Below are 23,059 nucleotides of genomic sequence, written 5' to 3' on the forward strand. Positions count from 1 at the left end.
ATCCTAAGGATTATGCCCATGACGATTATCCCCGGTTTCATGAAGACCCGGACGTTTCGATCACTTTCGAGGGCGGGGTGTTTTACCACGATGGAATTGACGAATAGAGGGTAGCCCTTGTAGCTGACTACCCTAGTCCCCTTCCCTCTTCGGGGAGTAAGAGAAACACGACGGCCCAACAAGGGCTGCGCCTAAGGGTAGTCGGAGCACTCGCCAGATTACTCCCCGAACAAGATCAGCTGGGGTTTTGTCGAATGAGGACAGAATTCAGGAACAAAGGGTGGCGGGAGAAAATCCATCTGCTGCTCCACCGGCAAAAAGTTATACAGACTAACTTATATTCCTTACGAAGATATGTGTCCTTCCATACTTTCATGACCCTTGACCCACTAATGTAGGAGATGTGCGCAATCTTCCCCGCCCGAGGACGGTGTCGAGGTATTAGGTAGTCAACCAAACCCCAGCGCGTCGGTGGGCACCAGACTGCCAAACACGGGTCCAATCCCCGAGTGTTTGGATGAACTGTCAGTAATGAACTCCGAATACGGGAGTGCCATGAATCATCGGCAGCAGAAGGAGGTTCTACGTCATTCGGTATTTTTCGAACATGAGTTTATTGCTCTTAGTTTGGACGATGCGTACCTCGGAGTCGTGCGAGCCGAACTTAAAGAAGTGGCCGGGCAAGTGTGTGCCCACGTGCAGGTAAGTTATCGACCTTAAAATATCCGAACAAAATTTCGGACACAGTAGCCCCCGAGCCTTAATTTGGTCAAGATGGCCGAATTAAGGGTCACCAATAAGTAATGTATCGATCTGCAGGCTTTGAAGCAGGAAAACGAGAGTTTATCCAAAGATCTCCATCAGAGACAAGCTGATTTAAAGGCTAGTAGGGCCAAGCTAGAGGATGTGGAGAAGTTTACTAGAGAAGCCCATGGTAAGGGAGTTTATATAGCTTGCCCTCGTGGACATTATAAGTCTTTGATCGGTGGATAATACATCGCGCGTCGGTTTGATCTTCGGGAGCTGCTTGCATAATAGATAAGCAAGGAAGGGTTCGGTCTATGGCGCGATTATGGCCATGACCTCATGGGCCGTGGGTGTTTCTTTGATTGAAGACCCGCCGTTGACTTAATCGGCATGCTCGGTCGTTGGGGGTACCACTAGCTCTTCGCTATCAGCCCCTATGTGGATCATCTCATCTTGCCATACTACGGTTGGCTTGAACCACCGCTCCATAAAGATGTTGCTAGGGACGGGGTCACGCTTTGCACCTAAGCGGGCGCGAACGTCCGTTGCTTGGTTGTTGTCTCTTGAGACATGGTGGAACTCTATTCCTTCAAATCATGATGATATTTTGAGGACATAGTGTAGGATCAAAAGTATGTCTAGAGGGGGGTGATTAGACTACTTGACCAGATAAAAACTAAGCCTTTCCCAATTTTAGCTGTGAGCAAGTTTTAGCAATTATGGAAAGTCAAGTACACCCTACACATGCAGTTCTAAGAGTATAGCAGCGGAATATAAAACATGCAAGTGTAAAGTAGAGGAGTAAGGTTGGAATATCAAACACATGAGGTTGACACGGTGAATTTTGGTATGGTTCCCATAGGTGGCGCTATCGTACGTCCATGTTAGTGGAGACTTCAACCCACGGAGGGTAACGTTTGTGAGAGTCCACAGAGGGATCCACCCACAAGGGGACCACGAAGAAGAGGTCTTGTCTATTCCACCACGGCTTCGGCCCACGAAGGACTAGCCATACTCATGGTAGATCTTCACGAAGTAGGCGATCTCCTTGCCCTTACAAATATCTTGGTTCAACTTCACAACACGAAGTAGGAGGCTCCCAAGCGACACCTAACCAATCTAGGAGGCACCACCCCCCAAAAGGTAGTAGATGTGGTAAAACAATGAACTCCTTGCTCTTGTGCTTCTAAAGATAGTCTCCTCAACACAAAATCACTCTCTCACAGAATAGGCACGGGTAGGAGAGATTGATTTGGTGGAAAGCAACTTGGGGAGGCTAGATATCAAGTTTCAAATGATTGGATTGGAATATCTTGGTCTCAACACATGAGTAGGTGACTCTCTCTCGGAAAAAATGGATCTGGCAATGAAGTGTCTGCTTTGAGTGCTTCTCTCTCGAATGAGAAGTGGGTGAAGGGGTATATATAGGCTATCCCCAAAATCTAACTGTTACACCTTAAGTGACCAACTCGGTGACATAGAAGTCATGAACTCGGTGGTACCAACTTGCACTAAAGGGAGAAACTTTTGAATCATGGTGGAACCGATATACACAACTTGCTGACACCGAAAAGGTGGCTAACAGTCAGATGACACAACTTGGTGACACCGATACACAAACTCGAAAATTCCGATTTTGTGTACTGAAGGAACAGAAAGTTGGTCACCTACTAGGATGAAAATCGGTAGGGCCGAAATGAGAAACTTGGTGGCACCGATTTTGAGTATGAGGCTTTGGATAGAATGGTTATGTGGAAAAAGGACTGAGTGTTTTTGGTGGCTATCTTTGGTCGCTTGAGAAACCAGTTCATTTTAATACCTCACCCCCTTTTAATAGTATTGGCTTTCCTATGGACTCAAAAGTGATTTCCTACAAATATAAAATGAAAAGTATTCTAGCTTGAAGCTTGGGACAATCTTATTCCTTTCTTGCATCAAGGGGCATCTCCACATAAGCCTTTAGCCAATGCATCTTTTGAACTTTTCTGAAATATACTTGGATAAACATATTAGTCCAATGATGCATATGTTGTGATCAATTATCAAAACCACCCTAGGGAGCAATTGTGCTTTCACAGCATTCCTATAAGCCGCCGTTTTTGGATTCTTTGCATTGAATTTGCCGTTGATTTGTAAAATGGAAAGATTAGAGTCTTCTCGCACCTTGATTCGCTGAATGCCCATTGAGGCCACCATTCGAAGACCGTGTAATAGGGCTTCGCATTCGGCTATGTTTTTTGAATCGTGTACATGATTTGTAGCACATACCGAACATTATCCCTGGTGGGGGATGTGAGAATCACTCCATACCCCAGTCGAGTTGGAGTTTTGGACCCGTCAAAATACATGGTCCAATGAGCATAAGTGTTATACTCTCTAGGGAGTTCAGCCTCGGTCCATTCAGCCACGAAGTCGTCCAGGACCTGAGATTTAATGGACCGTCGAGGTTTGTAGGTGATCTCGAAAGGCATGAACTCGATGACCCATTTTGCTATTCGACGAGTGGAATCTTTATTGTTTGTAATATCGTTTAGCGGAACTTCCGAAGTCATAGTGACTGCACAATCCTGGAAATAATGCCGAAGCTTTCGTGCTGCCATGCACACTGTATAGGGGATCTTTTGGTAGTGTTGGTACCTGGTTTTGCATGGGGTGAGAACTTCAGATACATAGTACATCAACCTTTGAATCCGTAGTTGTTGGCCCTCAACTTCTCATTCTATGATGAGTATCGCGTTGACGACTTGATTGGTGGCCGACATGTATAGCAACATCGGCTGCTGCTAGTCTGGGGTTGTTGGCTAATATCGCCATGATGTCCTCCAGAGACGTTGTGGCCTCATCGTTCCACTAGAAATCTTTGGTTTTCTTTAGCAATCGAAATAGTGGCAGGGCCTTCTCGCCTAGATGGGATATAAATCGGCTTAGGGCCGCCATGCAGCCTGCTAGCGTTTCGACGTGATGTAGCTTTGTTGGTATCGCGAGCTGTGACAATGCTCGTATTTTGGCCAGGTCGGCTTCGATTCCTCTTTGCAATACAATAAATCCAAAGAGTTTGCCGACGGGGATGCCGAAGACGCATTTATCCGGATTAAGCCAAATTTCGTATTCCCGTAAGTTGGCAAAGGTATCCCTGACGTCATCCACCAGCTCGTTGACGTGTATGGTCTTGATGACCACATCGTCTACATATGCCACTATTTTTTTTTCCGATTTGTTTCCCCAAGCAAGTCCGAATCATGCGCTGATAAGTGGCGCCCGCGTTTTTCAGCCCAAACGGCATAGTGTCAAACAGAATGGCCCGTAGGGTGTTATGAATGCGGTTGTTGCCTAATCAGATTCTTTCATTTTGATCTGGTGGTATCCAGAGTCGGCGTGAAGGAAGCATAGGGAATCATGGCCGGTTGTGGCTTCGATAATATGATCTATTCGGGGAAATGGAAAGGGATCCATTGGGCAGGCTTTCTTTAGTTCTTTAAAATCAACACATAGCCGCCAGGATTTATCCTTCTTTGGTACTATCACTAGGTTTGCCAACCAGTCAGGGTGTTTAATGTCCCTCATGAACCCGACTTCTAGTAACTTGGTGAGCTCTTCACCCATAGCTTGGCGTTTAGGTTCAGAAAATCGGCGCAAGGTCTATTTGACAGGTTTGAAACCAGAGATTTTGTTCAGGCTATGCTGTGCCAGCCCTCGAGGGATTCCTGGCATGTCTGACGGGTGCCAAGCAAATATGTCCCAATTTTCACGTAGAAAAGCATGTAGTGCTTTGTCGATTTAGGGCTCCAGTTGTGCCCCGATTGACGCTGTTTTATTAGGGTCCGTCGGGTGTACCAGGAATTTGACGATTTCGTCGGCCGGTTTGAAATATGTGGACTTGGGCTGCTTGCTACGGATCACATTGTTTTTGTCCACCACGTTGCGTAGTGTCGTGAGTTCTTCTGCGGCGAGGGTCTCTCCCAGCACTTCCAAGGCGAGGGATGTCGTATTGTTTTCGGCCCGATGGGCTCTTTTGGGATCACTACTTACCATGATCACTCTGATTGGCCCTGGCATTTTGAGTTTCATATATCCGTAATGCGGTATGGCATGGAACCGTGTGAAGGCTTCACGTCCCAACAGTGTGTGGTAACCGCTGTGGAACGGGATGATATGAAAGAGTACCTCTTCGGATCGGTAATTATCGGGTGTAACAAATTCCACGTCGAGTGATACTCGTCCTATGCAGCGGGCCTCTCTCCCGAGGAAAATACCCCGGAAGGTAGTTTTGCTCGGCTCGATTCTAGATCGGTCGACCTTCATTTTTTCCAGCTTGTCCTCGTAAATGAGGTTGAGGCCGCTGCCCAGTAATCAGTACTTTGTCGAGTCTGAAGCCGTCGATTACAAGGTTTAGGACTAGGGAGGCAGGTAGCCGACCTGTACTGGGCATTGGCTCGTACTACTGGTCGGACGTGAATACATGATAGCTGTGTTCGACCATGGGTTTACCGCTGCTACATGATGGATTTGATGGATCTCACACAAGGCTCATTTTCTATGATTTTTTGAGGCGAACGTCTCATAGATCATTAAGATCTCTTTGGTTATGTTCAGCGGTGCTGTTGATTGGCGCTCCGAGGGTGTATTCGTGAGGATAGTTTCTCCAATTTTTGCGACCTGCCTGAGGACCCAAGATGCTCTAAAGCTATGGGTGGAGATTGATTCATGCGGAGCGGAATGTATGGGGCATGGCTCATCCAATAGTACGTCAAGATCGATTTAGCCCGCGTCTGAGTTCTATTTGCCCAGTTTCTGGTTGTGACCGGCCCTGTAACCGAGCGTGCACGTCCAGTGTGGATTGGTCTGGCGAGGATAGGGTCATTGCACATTTGCTGAATTTGCAAAGTACTTTCCGTGGCGCAATATTTGAGCACTATGCTCGACACCTTGATGAAGGATTGAATCCGGCGATGTGAGAGGGCGTTGAGGATTCCCTCACCATGGCAATGCTACTTGAAAGCGTGAATAAGCTCCTGCTCGTCGCGGCCTCCGATCTTGTTGCCAAGGAGGATTCTGGCAAAAAGTGGTGTACTGATTCCCCTGGCTTGAGCGTGACTTCGTACGTGCCTGGAGAGACGTGCTATTCCGTCTTATGCTCGGTATGGGTGGTGGGTGGGGAAAGATTTTGGATTCCCGTGATTTGCGTGTAGGAAACCTTAATGGTTGTGTTCCCAACTAGGTCGCGTGTTGGTCCTGACACTGGCCATGACGAGTTGTCACGGCGAGATAGATTTTGTGGACTATTGGATAAGTCCAAAAGATCGTTGACCCGGATGTAGGTCATCCTTAGCTCAGCTGATTCATTCAGGGAGCCCCTGCTCGGGCACTCGATGATCTTTGTCAGGTGCGTAATGGGTGAGATATAGATTTCCCTGTCGTCGGATCTTAATCCGATCTGGTCATAGACCTTTACTTGGTCGTTCGTCATCCCCATGACTTGCATCTGATCATGTAGCTTGTGTAACATGGGGATTTCAGTGGGGCTCACACCGCTTGATTGTTTGGGTTCAACCGGTGTCGTTGATCCCCTGGTGGTGCTCGAGGTTGTTTGCTGAGTGTAAAGGTCAAGCTGCGCTCGTGTGTGTTCAGCACTCCGAGCTCTAAGGCTGAGGTGGGGACGAAGGTCATCCCGATGGTGAGGTCTACATCTCCCGACGCCGAAGTGTCGAGGGCTGCGAGTTCCTCAAAAGGAGCTAAGAGTCTAGTTAACGAAAGATCTCCCCGGGGTCAGTGATGAACTCTAGGTTCCCGAACGTGACTTCTTGACCGGGGGCAAAGTTACCGACCAGGCTGAGGTGGCCGGCCAGATTCGCATGTAGAACCACGCTTCCGAAGGCGAATATTTTTCCGGGGACGAAGACATCCTTGTTGATGGTATATTCACTGATGACTAGGTGCTCCATCGATCCTTCGGTGATCCAATCAGTGGAACTTTCAATGAGAGCACCATTTTCGGCGTCAAAACCGGCTGATCTCGGGTAGGGGGTCCAAACTGTGGACCTCAAATCAATGGGTAGCGAGAGAGAGGGGGAGATAATGTTTACCCAGGTTCGGGCCCTCTTGAGGAGGTAAAACAATAGTCATGTTTGATTATATTGATGTGGATGATGATTACAGAGTCTACCTCGAGATCATGTATACTAAACCCTAGGTGGAATCCTCCTTATACATGGACGAGGACCCCGAGTTTATATAGTCACCCGGAGGGCCTACCGTTACTTGCAACTGACCTAGTCTGCTTTTACTTGGTTGCCACGCCGGCCTTCGCGGTTCTCCTCCTTTAATACAAGACGATCACACAACCCGACCCATCATAGGCACAGCCCATCACGCCTACCTCTTTATAGTATGCCGACTATCTAAGGACCCCTTAATTCCGGACTCCCTCACCCTCCACAGTCAGCATGGCCACCCGGCCCCTTGGTTCAATCCGGCTAGCTACCCCGTAGATCTCGAGTCTCCTCGGACGTAGCCCCTGGTACATGAGTCTCGTGGGTAGAAGCCTGTGGAACCGGAGTCTCATGGGCCAAAGGACCGTCGCCCAAGGCTCCTGGTCGAGAGTCCATGTAGCCTCCACCTCGAATGGATCCACCCTAGTAGTCATGTGCTCGGATGAATGAGTTGGGTGTGGTGGCGAGGACGGCATAGCAGTCCACCTACCTCTCCCGAGGCCACGTCATGTACCCTTCGCCTTCTTCCCTACCCAACCTCCTCTCCGAGTGGGAAATGAAGCCCATGAAGAAGCGTCCGCGGGTGTCCCCACACTGTGTGACAACACTCTATGGAGAGATCAGGGTGGAATGGAAGTACCCCTCCCGTGGGCCGTCGATGAAGAAGTACCCGCCAAGCAATCTGGACTCGTGCCTGATGACCCACAAGAATAGGGGATCTATCGTAGTCCTTTCGATTAGTAAGAGTATCGAACCCAACGAGGAGCAGAAGGATCTGAAAAGTGGTTTTCAGCAAGGTAATATCTGCAAGCACTGAAATTATTGGTAACAAGTAGTTGTGTGGCAAGATGATTCGTAGCAAGTAGCAAGTAACAAAAGTAACAACGGTGCAGCAAAGTGGCCCAATCCCTTGTGTAGCAAGGGACAAGCCTGGAAAAACTCTTATAGGAGGTAAAGCGCTTCCGAGGACACATGAGAATTTCTGTGAAGCTAGTTTTCATCATGTTCATATGATCCGTGTTCGCTACGTTGATAGTTTGATATGTGGGTGGACCGGCGCTTGGGTACTGCCCTTACTTGGAAAAGCATCCCACTTATGATTAACTCCTGTCGCAAGCATCCGCAACTACGAAAGAAGAATTAAGACAAAGTCTAACCATAGCATTAAATTAGTGGATCCAAATCAGCCCCTTACGAAGCAACGCATAAACTAGGGTTTAAGCTTCTGTCACTCTAGCAACCCATCATCTACTCACTACTTCCCAATGCCTTCCTCTAGGACCAAATAATAGTGAAGTGTTATGTAGTCGACGTTCACATAACACCACTAGAGGAAAAACAACATACAACACATCAAAATATCGAACGAATACCAAATTCATATGACTACTTATAGCATGACTTATCCCATGTCCTCAGGAACAAAAGTAACTACTCACAAAGCATAATCTTATTCATGACCAGAGAGGTAATGAGTAGCATCAAAGATCTGAACATATAATTTTCCGCCAAGTAATCCAATCAGCATCAACTACAAGGAGTAATTAACACTACTAGCAACCTTACAAGTACCAATCGGAGTCGCGAGACGGAGATTGGTTACAAGAGATGAACTAGGGTTTGGTGATGAGATGGTGCTGATGAAGATGTTGATGGTGATGAGTCCCCTCCGATGAGAGGAGTGTTGGTGATGACGATGGTGATGATTTCCCCCTCCGGGAGGGAAGTTTCCCCGACAGGATCGTCCTGACGGAGCTCTAGATTGGTTCTGCTCAAGTTCGGCCTCGTGGCAGCGGCAAATCCTCCCGAAATCCCCCTCTTGATTTTTTCTGGAACGAAACCCTTCTTGTAGCAAAAGAGGGGAGCCAGAGGGCCAAGTGGGAGCCCACAAGCCCCATAGGCGCGGCCAGGGGGAGGCCACGCCTAGCAGACCTGTGGCCTCGTGCTCGCGCCCCTCTGGTACTTCTTCGGCCCAGTATTTTATACAAATCCCAAGAAAATCCTCGTTGATTTTCACGGCTTTTGGAGTTGCGCAGAATAGGTATCTCAAACTTGCTCCTTTTTCAGGCCAGAATTCTCCCTCTTCATGTAAACCTTGCAAAATAAGAGAGAAAAGGCATAAGTATTATACCGTGAAGTGTAATAAAATCCCAAAAAGCGATAAATATCAACATGAAAGCATGATGCAAAATGGACGTATCAGTGCCCACCATCTTTCAACACCTGCTAGGACAAAGAGTAAAACAAATTAGTACAACATTAAAAATTGAATACATGACATGAATAATAATATGTACATATATAATTTAAGTTGGGATGCATACAAACTAATAATAGTCTGGATCGTCTATATATGCTCCGGTATCAATAAATGCATTATCATCATCACTATCACGTGTGTCATCATGAATGACATGCTCATCGGGTTCAGTGGCATCAACATGTGGAAGGACTTTCTGTAATCGGTCAACCATTGATAGGTCATTAGCAGCAGTAACCTCTTCTAGTTCCATCTTTGCTCGTTTCGGTTCAAGGGTGAAGTCGGATTCAGTCTCGCTATCTACTTCCATGTTCTGGGATGAAGTAGAGCAGTTCTTGAAACGTTTTTGAAAGACGTATTTCTTGGAAGAATTCTCCATCATATGTGTCTAGTTTAATGTGAGGTTCATAATCCTCTGCATTGGGGTAGTTGGTATAGCATGTGGCATCACTTTATAATCAACATCCCAACCATTCACATTCTCATCAGTTTGCGAGGCCCACGGTAGATAGTAAACTTGGGTCACCTGTTGAGCCATAATATAGACATCATGAACATCTAAATGGGTACTTTGTTTGATTTCCACTAGCCCTATATGTTCATGAGTCCTTCTAGTCTCCTTCGGCTATAACCAATAACATTTGACGACTACGACGTTAGGTGGGTTTTCACCATAGAACTGAAGTTCATAAATTGTTTCAACTCTTCCATAATACTCGGTACCTCCTTTGCCAATAGCAGAGACACCACAATTTGTAGATTTTCGGTCAGGCATAGATAGCTCTCTGCCAAAGGTACGAAAGCGATACCCGTTGATGTTGTATTTCTCAAATGAACGGACCTTATAGTCAAAACCATTAGTGGCTTGTCTCAATTTTGTGTCCATAGACTCTCAATTAGCCTACAAGTTTATTATGAGAGGATTGTTGCATTAGCCGCAAATTAGAGCAAGAAATGAAATGGCCCATTATTGATAATTATCTTTTGTTGGAACCAAGAGATGAAACCGGGATAGATGCCTCCATGCTTTGCCAAAAGCTCATACTCTTCGACATAATCCTATTGGATCACCGCTCCATCCTAGAATTTGGTGACGTATCAACTGTATCAAATATCCAGGAATAAGAGAAGTTCAAGGGAATTAGCAGTTGCGGAGAAATGTACCGAGAACTTAATCGATGTACGGCCACACTTGTGTTAGGTTGTTAAAGATATACAACGAAATGGTCCGCCATTCTTCGACATCCAACGTTATTTGTTTCGAAGCACCGGTTGGTGCGAGCTTCCCTTTGAATAGGATGAGGTTTGATCCACCTTTTTTAGGCTCACCATCATTGTACCGAGGCTTCAGATTATGGAAATGACGATTTCTTGCTTCGTAGTGTGCTGTCATGAAGTTTGCCACCTCCTCAGTAATGAATTCCTCAGCCATCGATGCTTCAATTCTACGTTTAGTTTTACATTTTTCTCGAAGCGTCTTCTGCATCCTATCAATTGCAAAGCACCAAATATTTTGCATGCCCCCCCCCAATCTTGCGATGGTCGGGATATGTAAAATCAAATGTTATTGGATTAAAGAATCCCGGTGGAAAGATCTTGTCTAACTTGGAGGGCAACTCCTGTGCCAACTCCTCCATGTCATCTACCATGCAAGGCGATAGTTATTTCGCACAAAGAACACGAATGAAATAGGTCAGCTCGTCCAGTACTGGCCATTCGTCCCGAGGAATAAAGCCACGAAACATCACTGACATTACCCGCTCAAGCCATACGTGCCAATCATGACTGTTGAGACCAAATATTTTCAATTTCTTGAGACTCGCTCCAATCTTAAGACTCGCTGCATACCCATCGGGGAACATCAACTGCATTTTGACCCACAAGATAATTTCCCTCATAGCTCCCCTTTTTTAGATTGAACCAGGCCTTTGGCTTCGACCAGTTCTACTTTCCTTTCGATTTTCGCATGTTTTGTAACGGTTTACCACATAGTGTGCTGATCGACTCTAGCCTTAGGATTATCCTTTGACTTCCCCTCTATGCCGAGCAATGTAGCAAAAATGGCCTCTCCGATATTCCTTTTTAGTGTGAATCATGTCGATCTTGTGTGGAAGAAGGATGTGTTTGAAGTAAGCAGACCCCACAAGCATGTATTGTGAGTCCAAGCGTGTTTTGAATTATTCCCCTTGAAATACCATGGACGCTCTAGATCAGGCTCGAGAGCGTTTAACTCATCCAGGATATGTTGGCCTGTCAACGCAAGTGGTGCTGAGTTTTTGACAACTTTACCTTTGATAAAGTTTTTCTTGTTTTTTCTGAACTCATGGCAAGGATCCAAGAACTGTCTATGCAAGTCAAAGCAAGAATACTTCCGACCCGCCTACAGCCAATGAAACTCAAGAGTTGCCTTGCATGTGGGGTAGAGGAACCTTCCATGCACATACGAGCTAGCGAATAGCTCATACGCCGGCAAGTCATGCATCAAGTACATGTACCACATATGCATTTTGAAGTTTTCTTTTCTAGCAGCGTCGTATGTCTTGAACCCATTCTCCGAAGATCCTTGCAATTCATCCTTAAGCAGCTGCATGTACACATTCATATTCTTCCCAGGATAGTTGGGTCCTGGAATTATCAATGTCAGGAATATGTTCTTTTTTTTGCATATTCCGTCTGGGGGAGATATAGTGGAATAACAAATACATGCCAACTGCTGTATTAGCTTGCCATCATAGCAAAGGGATTGAACGTATCCATGCCGCCGTAGACTCAAGGATTCCTTGGATCTACCGCTTTATGTGGATGTAATGCAACGAAGTGCATCCATGCTTCCGCATCCGATGTGTGTACCAACATGTTATTCCCATGTGCATCTAGTTTGATTCTTTTGCCCAATTTGTTCCATGTCATTTGTATGGCCATCTCTTCGACCATGAAAATACGTTGAAGTCTTGGTATGATTGACATATACCAAAGAACATTAACTAGGATTTTGGTCTACCTCTTCCCACCAATACCGTTGTCTACCACAACATACATGGAGATGGGACAATAGTTCAAGTACGCATGCTCAAGCCTAAATAAGGCACACCCATTCTCACATGCATCTATCTTCTCATAGGGCATCTTAAGTACACGAAGTATTTTGTCCGACTGCTACAGGTTTGCAGGCATGACATGGACTTTGGGTAGAAAGCATCAAAATAGTGTCATCATCGCGTCGTAGCATTCTCTGTCCAAGTTGAATTGAGGCATTAGAGGCATTACTTGTGCAATGGCATCCATCTGAAAAAGCTCGGTGTGTGATGTTTGCTGTGTATCCCTTGCAATGGCACTAGAAATAGTTGTGTCGACGGCACCAGGAATCCTTCAGTTATGGCTACGCCTTAAGGGACTTCCTAGGCAAGTATGCAAAGGATTTCCCCCGTGGCCGTGGAGCCTTGCGTTGGTCTTCCCTCGAAGCGGAAAGTGTGATGTAGCTGCACAGCGACGGTAAGTATTTCCCTTAGTTTGAGAACCAAGGTATCAATCCGGCGGAAGAGTATCTCAAGATCCTGCACAAACACAAAAGCTTGCACCCAACGCTATGAAGGGGTTGTCAATCCCTTATAGATTGTTTGCCAAGTGAGAGCTGAAAGAAACAAACTAACAAAGCAAAGTAAAAGCGGTGATGTAAACGATGGATGTGAATAGACCCGGGGGCCGTAGTGTTTACTAGTGGCTTCTCTCATGAAAGCAAGTAGACGGTGGGTGAACAAATTACTGTCGAGCAATTGATAGAACTGTGCAGAGTTGTCACGATATCTATGCAATGATTATTTCTATCGGCATCACGTCCGATACAAGTAGACCAATACTTTCTGCATCTACTACTATTACTCCACATGTCGACCGCTATCCAGCATGCATCTAGTGTATTAAGTCCATAAGAACAGAGTAACGCCTTAAGCAAGATGACATGATGTAGAGGGATAATCTCAAACCAATGATAAACCCCCCATATTTTTATCCTCGATGGCAACTGCTTGATGTGTGCCTCGCTGCCCCTACTATCACTGGGAAAGGTCACCACATGGAAGAACCCAAAACCAAGCACTTCTTCCATTTCATGAATCATAGATCTAGTTGGCCAAACAAAACCCAAGACTCGGAGAGACTTACAAGGATATCAAATCATGCATATAAGAAATCAGCAAAGACTCTAATATATATCATAGATAATCTGATCACAGGTCCACAATTCATCGGATCTCGACAAACACACCGCCAAAGAAGATTACATCGGATAGATCTCCATGAAGATCATGGAGAACTTTGTATTGAAGACCCAAGAGAGAGAAGAAGCCATCTAGCTACTAACTACGGACCCATAGGTCTAAAGTGAACTACTCACGAGTCATTGGAGGGGCGTTGATGATGATGAAGAAGCCCTCCAACTCCAAAGTCCCCTCCGGCAGGGTGCCGGGAAGGGTCTCTAGATGAGATCTCGCGGAAACGGAAGCTTGCGGCGGCGGAAAAGTATTTTCGAGGCTCCCCCGATTTTTTGCGGAATATTTGGGAATTTATAGGCCAAAGTCCTAGGTCAGGGGGCGGTCAGGGAGGCCAGAAGCCCGCCCATCGCCGCGTCCCCCTGGTGGCGGAGTGGGGGCTTGTGGGCTCCCTGGAGCCCACCTAGCTTGGCCCAAAAGCCCCCTGGACTTCTTCCGTTAGGGAAAAAATCATTTCGGCGTTTTTTCTTCCGTTTGGACTCCGTTCCAAAATCAGATCTGAAAAGAGTCAAAAACACGGAAAAAACAGGAACTGGCACTTGGCACTGAATTAATAAGTTAGTCCCAAAAAGATATAAAAAGGTACATAAAACATACAAAGAAGGCAAGATAACAGCGTGAAACCATCAAAAATTATAGATACGTTTGAGACGTATCAAGCATCCCCAAGCTTAACTCCTGCTCGTCCTCGAGTAGGGAAGTGATAAAGAATGAATTTTTGATGCTTTCATGCTACCTAGCATAGGTGTCCGTTGTAATTCCTCTTATGTGACGTGAATGTTCAGATCCATTAGATTCAAAACAATAGTTTGCTATTGACGTGGAAACAATAATAATTCAAGAAAACTAGCAAAGTAATCATGAACTTTCAAAATAACAAGGCCAAAAGAAAGTTATCCCTACAAAAGCATATAGTCTGGCTATGCTCTATCATCATTGCACAACAAATTTAAATCATGCACAACCCCGGTATTGGCCAAGTAATTGTTTCACACCTTTACTTTCTCAAACATTTTCAACTCTCACGCAATACATGAGAGTTAGCCATGGTTATAGCACTATAGATGGTGTGGAATGTGGTGGAGGTTGGAAGACAAAAAGGAGAAGATAGTCACATTAACTAGGCATATCAATGAGCCGTGGAGATGCTCATCAATAGATACCAATGTGAATGAGTAGGGATTTCCGTACAAATGATGCACTAGAGCTACAACTATGCGAAAGCTCTTAAAGAAAACTAGTGGGTGTGCATCCAACTTGCTTGCTCACGAAGACCTAAGGCAATTTTGAGGAAGCCTATCATTGGAATATACAAGCCAAGTTATATAATGAGAATTTCCCACTAGCTATATGGTGGTGACAAAACGAGAGACTCTCAATCATGAAGATCATGCTGCTTAATATGCACAAGTGTGGAAAAAGTGGTAGCATTGTCCCTTCTCTCTTTTTTCTCTTTTTTTGGGTGGGCTCTTTGGCCTCTTTTTTTTATGGGCTTCTTTGGCCTCTTTTATTTCCTCACATGGGACAATGCTCCAATAATGATGATCATCACACTTTCAACTCAAAAGTTAGAGCAACTATGACTCTATATGGAATGCCTTCGGTAGTGTACCGTGGGAATGATCTAGCATGGCATAGACATCAATGGAAACATCATGCTAGCTATCTTACAATCATGCAATGGAAATATAGACGTGGTGGCACATGTCATGGTGGTAGTTGGTTGGCAATATATCTCGGAATGACTTTGAAAAAGCCAGAATAGGTAGGTATGTTGGCTGTTTTGAGGGAGGCTAATGGTGGGTTTTATTCACCGGCGAAAGTTGCGCGGCACTAAGAAGATGGTGATGGTGGAAGGTGAAAGTGCATCTAAACCATGGACTCAACATTAGTCATGAAGAATTCATATACTTGTTGCAAAAATTTTATTAGTAATCGAAACAAAGCATTCAACGCATACTCCTAGGGGAAGGGTTGGTAGGTATAAACCATCGCGCGATCCCGACCGCTACACAAAGGATGACAATCAAAAGACTAATCATGCTCAGACTTCATCACATAGCGGTTCACCATATGTGCATGCTACGGGAATCACTAACTTCAACACAAGTATTTCTAGATCCACAACACCTTACTAGCATGACTTCAATATTACGATAACCACAACTCAAAACTAATTGAAATGAATCAAACTTCTCTAACTATTCAATGCACATGAAGGTGGAAGTTTTCGTATCCCTTTGGATAACTACCCCTTTTGAGACTACTTTCAAAGCATATATCAACTACCAATCTACGCACTGCTGTGCTCTAAAAGATATAAGTGAAGCACATAGAGCAAAAGTATCTAGCTCAAAAGATATAAGTGAAGCAGATGTGACCTGAATTGTCTACCAGAAGATATAAGTGAAGCTCGACAAAATCATGGTGTGTGCATGTCTCCCTCTCTAGGTGTGAAGCTAGGATGATTTTGACACAACAAAAACAAAAGACTCCTACGATACAAGACGCTTCAAGCAAAAACACATAACATGTGGTGAGTAAAAATATAGCCCCAAGTAACGTTACCGATGGATTGAAGACGAGAGAGGGGATGCCTTCCCGGGGCATCCCCAAGCTTAGGCTTTTACGGCATCCTTGAATCTCTTGGGGTGCCTTGGGCATACCCAAGCTTGAGCTCTTGCCACTCTTTATCTTTTTGTTCATAAGAACTTCACCCAAAACTTGAAAACTTCACAACACGAAACTTAAACAGAAACTCGTGATAACATTAGTACAAGAAAGCAAACCACCACTTCCTTAGGTACTGTAGCAACTTAAATTCTACTTGTGCTGACGTTGGGTTACTGTAATTTCAATCTTCCATGGCTAATACCCCCCGATACTATCCATAGTTTCATCAAAATAAGCAACCAACACAACAAAAACAGAATATGTTAACAACAGACCAGTCTATAGCAATCTGTATGTGTCGTATACATCTCGTACTTCAGAAATTCTGAACAATTACGACAGTCTAAAGAATTTGTGTAGCAATCAACAGCAAAAAGAATCAACTCAAAAATCTCTTACAGAAGAAAATGAAAATTATTTTCGTGAGCAGAAAGTTTCTGTCTTTTCCACCGTGACCAAACGATCATCCTCAAGACTAATCATAACGGTTTTGCTTGGCACAAACGCAAAAAGAAACACAAAAAAAAACTATCATAACAGAATTATGAAAGTGTGGAAAACAGAAAACAGAAAGAAAAGGGATAGATTCGTTAGGTTGCCTCCCAACAAGCGCTTTTGTTTAACGCCCTTAGCTAGGCATTGATAACTCAATGATGCTCACACAAAAGACAAGAATTGAAGCACAACGAGAGCATCATAAAGCATGTGAACATCTCATCTAATTCAAATATACTTCCTATGCATAGGCATTTTATAGGAAAACATATTGTCAAGACAACCAATAGTTGCCATATGCAAGGAAGAAGAAAGAGACAATAGCAATCTCAACATAACGAGAGGTAATTTGGTAACATGAAAGTTTCTACCAAAATATTTTCCTCTCTCATAGTAATTACATGTGGGATCATATTCAAATTCAACAATACATCTATCCCAAAGGATATTCTTTTCATGATCCACATGCATGCAAAGTTGACGCTCTTCAAAAATAGTGGGATTATCATCAACTCACTAGCAATTGTTCCACATAAGTGGGTCTCTCAAAGAGATTAGCTAGTGGATGAGGATCCATATCACTAGATTTTCACCAAGAGAAGATGCAAGCATATTGATGGCACATAGCACACAAGCGAACAGAAAGCAAGCGAGAGAAAAGGGAAAACGAAAAGGCAAACGAAAAAGGAAAGGAGAAAGGCACATGAAAACGGCAAATGTGAAGTGGGGTAGAGGAAAACGAGAGGCAACTCGCAACAAAAGTAAATGCAAGATATGAGTTTGTGAGACCTACTTGGATAGATCTTGATCTCTCCTCCCCGCCAATGTCGCCAGAAATACTTCTGATGTTTGCTGTGTATCCCTTGCAATGGCGCCAGAAATAGTTGTGTCGACGGCACCAGGAATCCTTCAGCTACGGCTACGCCTTAAGGGACTTCCTAGGCAAGTATGCAAAGGATTTCCCCCGTGGCCTTGGAGCCTTGCGTTGGTGTTCCCTCGAAGTGGAAAGGGTGATGTAGCACAGCGACGGTAAGTATTTCCCTCAGTTTGAGAACCAAGGTATCAATCCGGCGGAAGAGTATCTCAAGATCCTGCACAAACACAAAAGCTTGCACCCAACGCTATGAAGGGGTTGTCAATCCCTTATAGATTGTTTGCCAACTGAGAACTGAAAGCAACAAAGTAACAAAGCAAAGTAAAAGCGGAGATGTAAACGATGGATGTGAATAGACCCGGGGGCCATAGTGTTTACTAGTGGCTTCTCTCGTGAAAGCAAGTAGACAGTGGGTGAACAAATTACTGTCGAGCAATTCATGGAACTGTGCAGAGTCGTGACGATATCTATGCAATGATTATTTCTATAGGCATCACGTATGAAACAAGTAGACCGATACTTTCTGCATCTACTACTATTACTCCACACGTCGACCGCTATCCAGCATGCATCTAGTGTATGAAGTCCATAAGAACAGAGTAACGCCTTAACCAAGATGACATGATGTAGAGGGATAATCTCAAACCAATGATAAAACCCCATCTTTTTACCCTTGATGGAAACAGCTTGATGTGTGCCTTGCTGCCCCTACTGTCACTGGGAAAGGTCACCACATGGCAGAACCTAAAACCAAGCACTTCTCCCATTGCAAGAATCATAGATCTAGTTGGCCAAACAAAACCCAAGACTCGGAGAGACTTACAAGGATATCAAATCATGCATATAAGAAATCAGCAAAGACTCAAATATATATCATAGATAATCTGATCACAGGTCCACAATTCATCGGATCTCGACAAACACACGGCCAATGAAGATTACATCGGATAGATCTCCATGAAGATCATGGAGAACTTTGTATTGAAGATCCAAGAGAGAGAAGAAGCCATCTAGCTACTAACTACGGACCCGTAGGTTTGAAGTGAACTACTCACGAGTCATTGGAGGGGCGATGATGATGATGAAGAAGCCCTCCAACACCAAAGTCCCCTCCGGCAGGGAGCCGGGAAGGGTCTCCAGATGAGATCTCGCGGAAACGAAAGCTTGCGGCGGCGGAAAAGTATTTTCGAGGCTCCCCGATTTTTTGCGGAATATTTGGGAATTTATAGGGCAAAGATCTAGGTCAGGGGCCGGCCAGGGAGGCCACAAGCCTGCCCACTACCGCCTCCCCCTCGTGGCGGAGTGGGGGCTTGTGGGCTCCCTGGAGCCCACGTGGCTTGGCCCAAAAGCCCCGTGGACTTCTTCCGTTCGGGAAAAAAATCATTTCGGGGTTTTTCTTCGGTTTGGACTCCGTTCCAAAATCAGATCTGAAAAGAGTCAAAAACACGGAAAAATAGGAACTCGCACTTGGCACTGAATTAATAAGTTAGTCCCAAAAAGATATAAAAAGGTACATAAAACATACAAAGAAGGCAAGATAACAGCGTGAAACCATCAAAAAATATATATACGTTTGAGACGTATCAGTGTGCTCATGGAGAGGACATTTTGAAGACTCCAACAATTCGTAGAAGGCCTCCATCAGATTCCTCCGTCTCATCATCTGAAACTCAAGAATGATCAATGTCTTGCACCATGTCTTCGATCTCGGTACCATGTTAATCGATGCGATGATGAAGCACCTCAGCTCTGGTGCGTTGGGTAGACTCACCATGAAATGTCCACACCATATTATCACACGTAAAACCCCTCTTCTACAGGTGTTTACCCATTTCATCATTTGTCTTCTTTTTAAAGTTGTCGCACCCAGGACAGGTGAGGGAGTATGGAAATGAGGGGTCCTCAGGTAGTCGGCTTACTAAGAAGAGGTAGGCCTGATGGGTTGTGCCTATGATGGGTCAGGCTATGTGATTCTCTCGTATTCAAGGAGGAGAACCTCGAAGACTAGCCTGGCAACCAAGTAAAAGTAGACTAGGTTAGTTGCATGTAACCCTAGGCCCTCCCCGTGACTATATAAATCGGGGGTCCTCGTCCATGTAGAGGGAGGATTCGACCTAGGGTTTAGTATACATGATTTCGAGGTAGACTCTCTAATCATCATCCAAATCAATTTAATCAAGCAGGACATAGGGTTTTACCTCCTCAAGAGTGCCCGAACTAGGGTAAACATTGTCTCCCCCTCTCTCCTGCAACCCATCAATTTGAGGTCCACACTTCGGGATCCCTACCCGAGATGTGCCGGTTTTGACACCAACATTGGTGCTTTCATTGAGAGTTTCACTCATTGGATTGTTGGAGAATCTATGGTGCACCTAGTCATCAGCGAAGATATCATTAACGGGGATGTCTTCGTCCCCGGACAAATCTTCGCCTTCAGAAGCATGGTTTTGGATGCCAATACGGCTAGTCACCTCGGCCTAGTCGAGAACTTTACCCCTAGTCAGGAAGTCAAGTTAGGGAACCTAGAGTTCACCACTGACCCGTGGGAAGATCCTGCATTAACAAGACTCTTAGCTCCTTTGGAGGAACTTGCAGCCCCCGACACTTTGGCATCGGGAGCCGCAGACCTCACCACCAGGATGACCTTTGTCCCCACCTCGGTCTTAGAGCTCGGCGTGGTGAACACACCGGAGAGCGGCTTGGTTGAGAACACTCTGGAAGCTACCTCGAGCGCCACGAGGGTATTAGCAACACGGGTTAAACCCGAACAATCATGCGGTGTGAGCTCCACTGAAATTCCCATGTTGCACAAGCTAGTCGAGCACATGCAAGTCATGGGGATGACGAACGACCATGTAACGGTCTATGACCAAATCAGACTCAGATCTGACGAAAGGTAAACCTATATCCTAACAGATATCGTCGAGTGCCAGGGCACAGGCTCCCCAAATCAATCACCTGAGCTCAGGACAGTCTATGTCCTGGTCACCAATCCTCCGGACTTATACAACAGTCCAGAAAATCTATCTCGCCATGACAACTCGTTGGGGCCAGCGGTAGGCCCAACACGCGGCCTAGTTGGGAACACAGCCATCAAGGTTTCTTGCCCGCAAATCATGGGAATCCAAAATCTTTCCCCACCCACCATGGATACCGAGCATAAGACGGAAGATCATGGCTCTCCGGGTACGTACGAAGTCATGCAGAATCCAGGGATATTAGTACACCACTTTTGGGCCAGATTCCTCCTTGGCAACAAGACCGGAGGCCGTCACAAGCGAGAGCTTATTCATGATTTCCAGCTGCATTGCCACGATGAAGGCATCCTCAACACCCTCTCCCATCACCGGATTTAACCTTCACCAAGCAATCGAGCATAGGACTCAAATATTGCGCCAGGGGAAGTACTTTGCAAATTCAGCAAATGTGCAACGACCCTAGCCTCACGAGACCAATCCGGACAAGACACACACCCTCGGTTACGGGGCCGGTCACAACGAGAAACTCGGCAAAAAGAACTCAGACGCAGGCTAAATTGGTCCTTGACGTACTATTGGATGAGCCATGCCCCATACATTCCGCCCTGCCTGAATCAATCGCCACCCATAGCCTTAGAGTATGTTGAGTCCTCAGGCAGGTCGCCAAAAGCGGAGAATCTATCCTCTCATCAACACGCTTGGAGCACTGATCAACAGCACCGCCGAACACAACCAAGATCTTAACAATCTATGAGACATTCGCCTCAAAAAATGAGATAAAGAGAGCCTTGTGCGAGCTCCATCAAATCCATCACGTAGTAGTGGAAAACTCATGGTGAAACATACCTATCACGTCTCACTAGTACGACGAGCCGATGGCCAGTACAAGCCGGGTACCTGCCACCCTAGTCCTAAACCTATAATCAATGCCTTCAGACTCGACAAAATAATGATGGACGGGGGCAGCGACCTCAACCTCATTTACGAGGACAGACTGGAAAAAATACAGTTCAACCGGTCTTGAATCGAGCCAAGCACAACTACCTTCCGGGATATTGTTCTCGGGAGAGAGGCCCGCTGCATAGGACAAGTAGCGCTCGAGATGGTATTCGGTACACCCGATAATTACCGATCTGAAGAGGTACTCTTTCATATCGTCTCGTTCCATAGCGGTTACCACACACTATTGGGACATATGAAACTCAAAATGCCAGGGCCAAAGGGAGTGATCACTGTAAGTAGAGATCCCAAAACAGCCCTCCAGCCTGAAAACAAAACGGCATCCCTCGCCATGGAAGAGCTGGCAGAGACCCTCGCCGCAGAAGAACTCACAACACACCGCGCCATGGTGGACCAAAATGATGTGATCCTCAGCAAGCGGCCTAACTCCACATCCTTCAAACCGGCCGACGAAATTGTCAAATTCTAGGTACACCCGACGGACCCTAATAAAACAGCATGAATCGAGGCACAACTGGAGCCTGAAATCGACGAAGCACTACGCGCTTTTCTATGCAAAAACTAGGACATATTTTCTTTGCATCCGTTAGACATGCTAGGAATCCCTCAGCGCTGGCAGAGCATAGCCTGAACCTAATCACCGGTTTCAAATGAGTCAATTAGGCCTTGCGCCGATTTTCTAAACCTAAACACCAAGCTATGGTCGAAGAACTCGCCAAGTTACTAGAAGTCGGGTTCATCAGGGACATTAAACACCCCGCTGGTTGGCAAACCTGTGATGGTACCAAAGGAGGATAAATTCTACTGGCGATGCGTCAATTTTAAAGACCTAAACAAAGCGTGCCCAAAGGATCCCTTTCCATTGCCCTGAATAGATCAGATTATCGACGCCACAGTCGGCCATGATTCCCTATGCTTCATCGACGCCTACCCCGGATACCACTAGATCAAAATGAAGGAATATGATCAGACAACACGCACATTCATAACACCCTACGGGCCATTCTATTTTAACACTATGTCGTTCAGGCTGAAAAACACGCTCACCACTTATCAGCGCATGATTCAGACTAGCTTGTGGAAACAAGTTGGAAAAAGAGTAGAGGCATATGTAGACAATGTGGTCTTCAAGACCAAACACGTCAAACAGCTGGTGGACGACCTCAGGGAGACCTTTGCCAATTAGCGGGAATACGACATTCGGCTTAATCTGGATAAATGCATGTTCGGTGTCCCCGCCGGCAAACTCCTTGTATTTATTGTATCGCAAAGAGGAATCCGGCCAAAATATGATCATTGTCACAACTCGCGATTCCAACAGAGCTAGAACACGTCCAAAAGTTGGCAGGCTGCATGGCGGCCCTAAGCCTATTTATATCTTGTCTAGGTGACCAGGCCATGCAGTGCATCGGTTGCTCAAGAAAACCAAGGAATTCAAGTGGACCGATGAGGCCACAGCGGGTGTGGAGGACATCAAGAAGATATTAGCCAACAACTCCATACTAGTAGCACCCTTCAAAGGGGAGCCGATGTTGCTATACATCTCAGCCACCAATGAAGTCGTCAGCGCAGTACTTGTTGTAGGACGAGAAGCC

At 45.6% G+C, this 23,059-nt stretch overlaps 1 pseudogene; it reads left to right on the plus strand.

Annotated features, from left to right (window-relative positions):
* Positions 1–12: 12 nt before the first annotated feature.
* Positions 13–21,933, plus strand: LOC123398402 (annotated as a pseudogene).
* Positions 21,934–23,059: the final 1,126 nt, after the last annotated feature.

This window comes from Hordeum vulgare, chromosome 1H (genome assembly GCF_904849725.1).
Source record: "Hordeum vulgare subsp. vulgare chromosome 1H, MorexV3_pseudomolecules_assembly, whole genome shotgun sequence".
Taxonomy (NCBI): domain Eukaryota; kingdom Viridiplantae; phylum Streptophyta; class Magnoliopsida; order Poales; family Poaceae; genus Hordeum; species Hordeum vulgare.